We start from the raw sequence: 6,000 nt of genomic DNA, 5'->3' as shown, positions 1-6,000 counted from the left end.
TGTACACTTATGAATGTATGTCTACATAAATGTTATTTTAGTATATAAGAATATTTGTGAATTATTTCATGAGAATTCACAACCATCTGAGGCTCAGTGGAAAGCACTAGGGATATTCAGATATTCAGCATGGAGAAATGAAGATCTATGAGGGATACCATCTTCAAGTGTTTGAAAAGTTGTCAGGTCAAAGAGGGATTAGCCTTAACTCTGTGGTCCCAGAAGGCAGAATGTGAATCATTTGGTGAAATTTAAAGAGGCAGATTCTTGCTCAATATGAGGGAGAAGCTCCTGACAGATCTAGGAAAGAGTAGAATCATTTGAAATAAGGTAGCTCATGAAATAGTGAATTCCCATCACTGGAAGTGTTTTAAGTAGAAGCCAGATGACCATTCATTTGGAATGTTAGACTCACAAAACATCAGAGCTAGAAAGGACTTTAGAGTTCATCCAATCTAGTTCCTTCATTTCTCAGATGAGGAAGCTGAAACTCCCAGAACTTGTCCCATGTCAGGGTACAGGTAAGCTTGCTGACCCCTGAAAGTCCCTTCCAATGCTAGGATTACATGATTTGAGACTTTCCTACTTTTGATAATAGTTTTAGTGAGAAAGATGAAAAGATGTCAGCTTATTTAGGCCGGGGAAAATACAAGTGAGGAAGAAAAGATCTTCAACTTTGTGGAAGAACTTGTGAAGTATGAAAACATTGAAATACTGGAATAAATGAACACAAGGGCACAAGATCTTTCTCCCGTCTCTTTTTTTAGAATTAAAACCTCTCCATTATAGAATAGTGTAAATGCATCCCTGCTGGTAGCCTTGATGATAGGCTTTCTGACCCATGGGAGGTGTGTCAGCCCCTGAGATGATAAGTAGACCAACTGGGAAGCAAAGTTACTCTTGCAGATGAAATTTGGCAGTTTAGTTCCTAATATATATATTCTTTAATCTTACACTTTAAAGTATTTCAATTTTATATGACTTTAAAAGTTTTAAAAAGTGACCTTGAAACAGTATATTTAAATATTATGATGGTAGTCTATTGAATTTATGTATATCTGCAGATTTCTATTTACCAGTTATATGAAACATGTGATTACTACTTATTCAAGTGGCAAGGTTGCCCATTCCTTGAATATAGTGAATTCAGGTGTTCAGTGTAATATGATGGTAAGTATTCACTAAAAAGTGTGCATGAGCTTGCTGTATAGTACATTTTGTGGAAGTCAGTTTATGTAATTCCAAACAATTTAATAAAGATTTAATTCATCTAGAAAACTAAAGTCTTCCAGCCCTTCCTGAATACAGATAATGAATTAGATTAAAGGGTTTGAGGCTTTGTTCATTATAGTCAAATAATGTGAGCATGTGAAATTACCATCTCTGTGTCTTGGTATATTTTTTTTAAGGTGCCATTTTCTCTTCAGTATAATAGGGTACATTTTCTTAAAAATCACTTGATAATGATTGGTCCTGCCTATTGAATAAACAAATAAAAGAGTTTTACTGTGATAGTCTATTGCTCTAAAGTACCTATAATCTCCAGCTATGCTTCTGAACTGCTACAGGTCATACTCTGCGAAAGGCTGGAAGAAGCAGGTCCTGTTCACGGGAAAAAAAGGAGGTAATGTGTTCACATGCTGGGAGTTTGATGGGCAGTTTTTAATTTAAAGGGTTTGGGGACACTTGGTAGTGAAAAGGGATCTTTGCCTGGATCTTTTAACATTTTCCCTCCAATGCAAAGTCTTTAATTCCTGATGAGTCAATGACTGTTGACAGCTCCAATTTCAATAGGGTAGTTGATAAAACCAAGAGATCTCTTCTTAGAATGAAACCACGTACCCTGTTAGAGTGTTTCCTTTGAGTAAAGCAATGTACTTGGATCCAGGGATTGAAAAACATTTTAATTAACAAATTTTGTTTTAATATAGGAATATAAGAAACATAAACACAAAAGCCAGTGTACACTCTTCCACAAGTTCAGGCAGACAACACAACGTGATTGTGACTGAAAGTGCATGTTTACAGAAAAGGAACGTTTTTTTGCTCTTAACTTTAAACAATGTAGTGTCATCATTGTCCATTGTATTTAACCTCTTTTGTTGTGATTTGATATTGTCTTCATGTAAGCTGTTATAGTTAGGTAGTATATTGTTCTTTTGAATCAGCTTTCTTTTAGCTATATCTATTCATACAGATCTTTCCATGTTTCTTGGAATTCTTCATATTGTCATTCCTTGCAGCATAATAATATTAATATTCACATACCACAATTTCTTTAGCCATTCCCTAAATTGTTGTGCACATAGTTCATTTCTAATTTGATTCTGTGACAAATAAAGAATATTTTTATACAAATAGGAATAAGAAAAAAAATTTTCAGATTGTTAGGTAAAAAAGGGTGAAATTTTTGTAACTTTTTATATATGATTTTGTGCTGCTTTCTCAAATGGTCAGACCAGCTTCAATATGAGTCAGTTACTGGGACTATTTCCCAAAGCTTTGCCAAGGTAGAATTTTTCCATATTTAACCGTCTTTGCCAATTTGATGGGTATGAATTATTAGAATTATTTTAATTTATACTTTTCTGATTATTAATAATTTTGAAATTATTCTCATGATTCTTGAGTTTCGTTTTTTCATTTTAAAACTGTGTGGTCACAGTGATCTTTTCACCAGTTCTCTATTGGGGAATAGCTCTTAATCCTATAGATTTGTATCAGTTTCTTGTAGATGTTGGATGTCAGACTTTTTATCAGAAGTGTTTAATGCAAAGTTTTGTCCTCACTTTATATTTTCCCTTTTTATTCTAGCTAAATTGTTTTTATTTATGCGAAACTTTTTTTTTAAATTCAGTACCACCTATTTTGTCTTTTTAATATTCTTTCTCCATATATATAACATGTGTGTATATATATATATGTATATATATATATATATACATATATATATATATAGGAATAAAATATATGTCTGTGTGTAAGTGTGCCTGTGTACAGGTATGTGTATCATGTGGTTTAAGAATTTTTCCCTCTCCACAACTCTGAAATACATACCCTTGTATTCTGGTAATTTTCTGCTAACTTTTATATAAGTTTCCAAGCAATTTCTCTTTCTTTTTTGGAGGGAACAAGGCAGGATGGAACAGCTATTTGTTTCCTCCACTATAAAAGAAATGATTCACAAAATACTCATAACAGCACATTCTCAAATACTTAGAACATGATGTGGTAAAAAGAAACATTTAGTGAGATTGCTGAAAGTATATCGTCTTTACTCTGTACTGTATAAACAATTTACTCAATATCCATTATCTTTTGGTGAGCCAGGGCACGGTTCATGCACGTGTTAGTGTGAATCATCTTCTTCTTTAAGAAGCATTGTAATAGTTGTAGGAAACACCTCCAGCCGGGCAAACAGTTTGTAGATCAAGAGCTCCTGATTGCTTCAATTCATGGCATTGCCACTGAGGCTAGAAACCTCATCTCAGGATTGCTGTTCAGCAGCCTGTATTTTAAGAAAGAATCTCAAAGCAGAAGGGGCAGCATGTTTGCTGGCTCACATAGGTAGACAACTGCTGTTGCTGACAGAGAAAGGGAAGGAAGAAATCCTTTTCCCTCCTTCCACAGGGAGTCCAAGAAAGAGTTCTTAGAGTCTCAAGCCACATAAACAAAGAGCAGGAGCAGAAGGTGTCTCCTTATAAAGTCTATTGAGTGAATAATTGTAGCTGCTTTTTGATGCTGCTTCCAGTTACAAGGTGGTGGGGCACGAATCAATCAGCAGCCTCTGATTTCCCTTGTCCTTTGTGAGGAGCCCATCTATGCGGATGGGCAAAGGTTCATACTCAACTCCAGGGGGCATGCTACAATTATGTGAGAGGTTCCCCTGCTTACCCTCATTATTCTTTATTCTCCCAGTTAAGTACTTGCTATCCTCAGAAAATCAATTTGTGTAAATTTGGCACATTGTCCCATTTCTCCAATTCTGGAAATTTCTCTGGGAAGCTGGAGGAGGTTCAGACATTGTCATTTCCAGTGCCTTCTCCCCATGCTTTTTGTAAGAGTCTTAACAAAGTCCAATGGCACACATCTTAATGGCTTTCTAAGTGCCCTATCTGAGTGTTCTGAACTTTCAGCATAGCCCTAAAGACAGTCCCCAGATGAAGTCTGTTGGGAGGACCCAGTCCAACCACAGATTGTGGGCCTAAAGATTACCGTCACTCCCAAATACAAAATGTTATAGCTATCTATCTACCTATCTATTTATCTATCTGTCTATCTCTATCTGTATCTATATATACGTACACATACACACACATATATACATAAATACATACATATACATACATACACACACACACATACATACATACATATATACTGGTTGGTAGTTGTCCTTCATTCTCGAAGAGGACCAAAACTGCAAAGACACTATGCTAGAGTCAAGTTTCAGTGTGTCTTACTGTGGCTGATCAGACCCTAATTAAGAAAAAAATTAATGAAATAAAAAATTAAAGGGAAAAATAATGAGAAAAACAAGCTTCTACTTTGAGAAAGAAAGTCTCACCCTAAATATCCTCCTCAGTCACTCATGTTGCTCTCCCAACTTCATTTAGGAACCTGGCATCAACTAGAAGCTCCTCACAGAAACATGAGAAGCGACCTGCATGAAAATTCTTTCCTAGATCCCTCCAGTACAGAGGGCAACTCATACTTTTCTCCATTGGACCCCCTGCCAATAAACAGAGAAAACCAGATGGAGGTCCTGACAAAATCTCTATGCAACACATATAGCCCTCCATGTTCCTCAAGTGTATCACTTCAAAACCATAAGACTTTCTAAAACAAGGTCTGAACTCCTCCAATTATAGGGCAGAATAACTTTAAAAAAAGCCTATAAATTCAGATGAACTTCACATGTTTAGAATTCCAAAAACAGATTAAGTGCTTGGGTTTAATGGTAATACACAGAAACACTGATGATTTATGTGGGTTTATTTTATATCCTGCAACTTTGCTGTAGTTGTTAATTGTTTTGATTAAGTTTTTAATTGACTCTCTAGAGTTCTCTAAGTAAACCATCATATCATTTGCAAAAGTGATATTTTTGTTTCCTCATTGTCTATGCTTATTCCTTCAATTTCTTTTTCTTATTTGGAATTGCTATAATCTCCTTGCTAGCATTCTATTTAAAATTTTTGCATCAGTATTCATTAGGGAAATTGGTCTGTAATTGTTGGTTTTTTTCCGTCTGTTTTTATTTTCCGTGGTTTAGATAGCAAGACCATGTTTGTGTCATAGAAGGAATTTGGTAGAATTCATTCTTTATCTCTTTTTTTTCCAGACAGTTTATATAATATTGAAATTAACTATTCTTTAAGTGATAGAATTCTCTTGTAAATCCATCTGGTCCTAGATTTTTTTTTCTTTGGGAGCTCATTTATTGCTTGTTCAATTTCTTTTACTGAGATTGGGTTATTTAAGTATTTTATTTCTTGATCTTTTCATCTGGGCAATTATATTTTTGTAAATATTTATCTATTCCATTTAGATTGTTAGTTTTATTGACATGTAGTTAGGCAAAATAGCACTTCTTCATTGGCTGTGAGTTCACCTTTTTAATTTTTGTACCTGGTAATTTGATTTTCTTTCTCTTTTAAGATCAAATTAGCCAATGACACTTATTTTATTAGTTTTTTTTTAAAGAGCTCCTAGTTTTATTTATTAGTTCAATATATTTTTTTCTTCGAATTTTGTTAATCACTCTTTTGATTCTTAGAATTTCTATTTTGGTGTTTAATTGGGGTTTTTTAATCTGTTGGTTTTCTAGTTTTTTTTTTAGTTGCGTGCCTAATTCATCAATCTACTCTTCATCTTTTGATTAATGTAAGCATTTAGACATGTAAAATTTGCCCCAAGAACTGCTTTGGCTTCATCCCACAAATTTTAGTATGTAATTTCATTGTTGTCATTACCTTTAATGAAATTATTTGATTGTTT

General features: G+C 34.2%; 1 protein-coding gene across 1 annotated transcript in view; it reads left to right on the top strand.

The window, feature by feature from the left end:
• Positions 1-1,573: 1,573 nt before the first annotated feature.
• The window catches only part of LOC118831563 (katanin interacting protein), a 221,041-nt gene continuing 216,614 nt past the window's right edge, over positions 1,574-6,000 (top strand). The window contains exon 1 of the mRNA XM_036738951.1: positions 1,574-1,624. The gene's annotated coding sequence lies outside the window, so the exon portion shown is untranslated. The remainder of the gene's footprint in view (positions 1,625-6,000) is intronic.

Source organism: Trichosurus vulpecula, chromosome 9 (genome assembly GCF_011100635.1).
Source record: "Trichosurus vulpecula isolate mTriVul1 chromosome 9, mTriVul1.pri, whole genome shotgun sequence".
In the NCBI taxonomy this organism is placed as follows: domain Eukaryota; kingdom Metazoa; phylum Chordata; class Mammalia; order Diprotodontia; family Phalangeridae; genus Trichosurus; species Trichosurus vulpecula.
The sequence above is the reverse complement of the archived record's forward strand: the minus strand, read 5'-3'. Positions and strand labels throughout refer to the sequence as shown.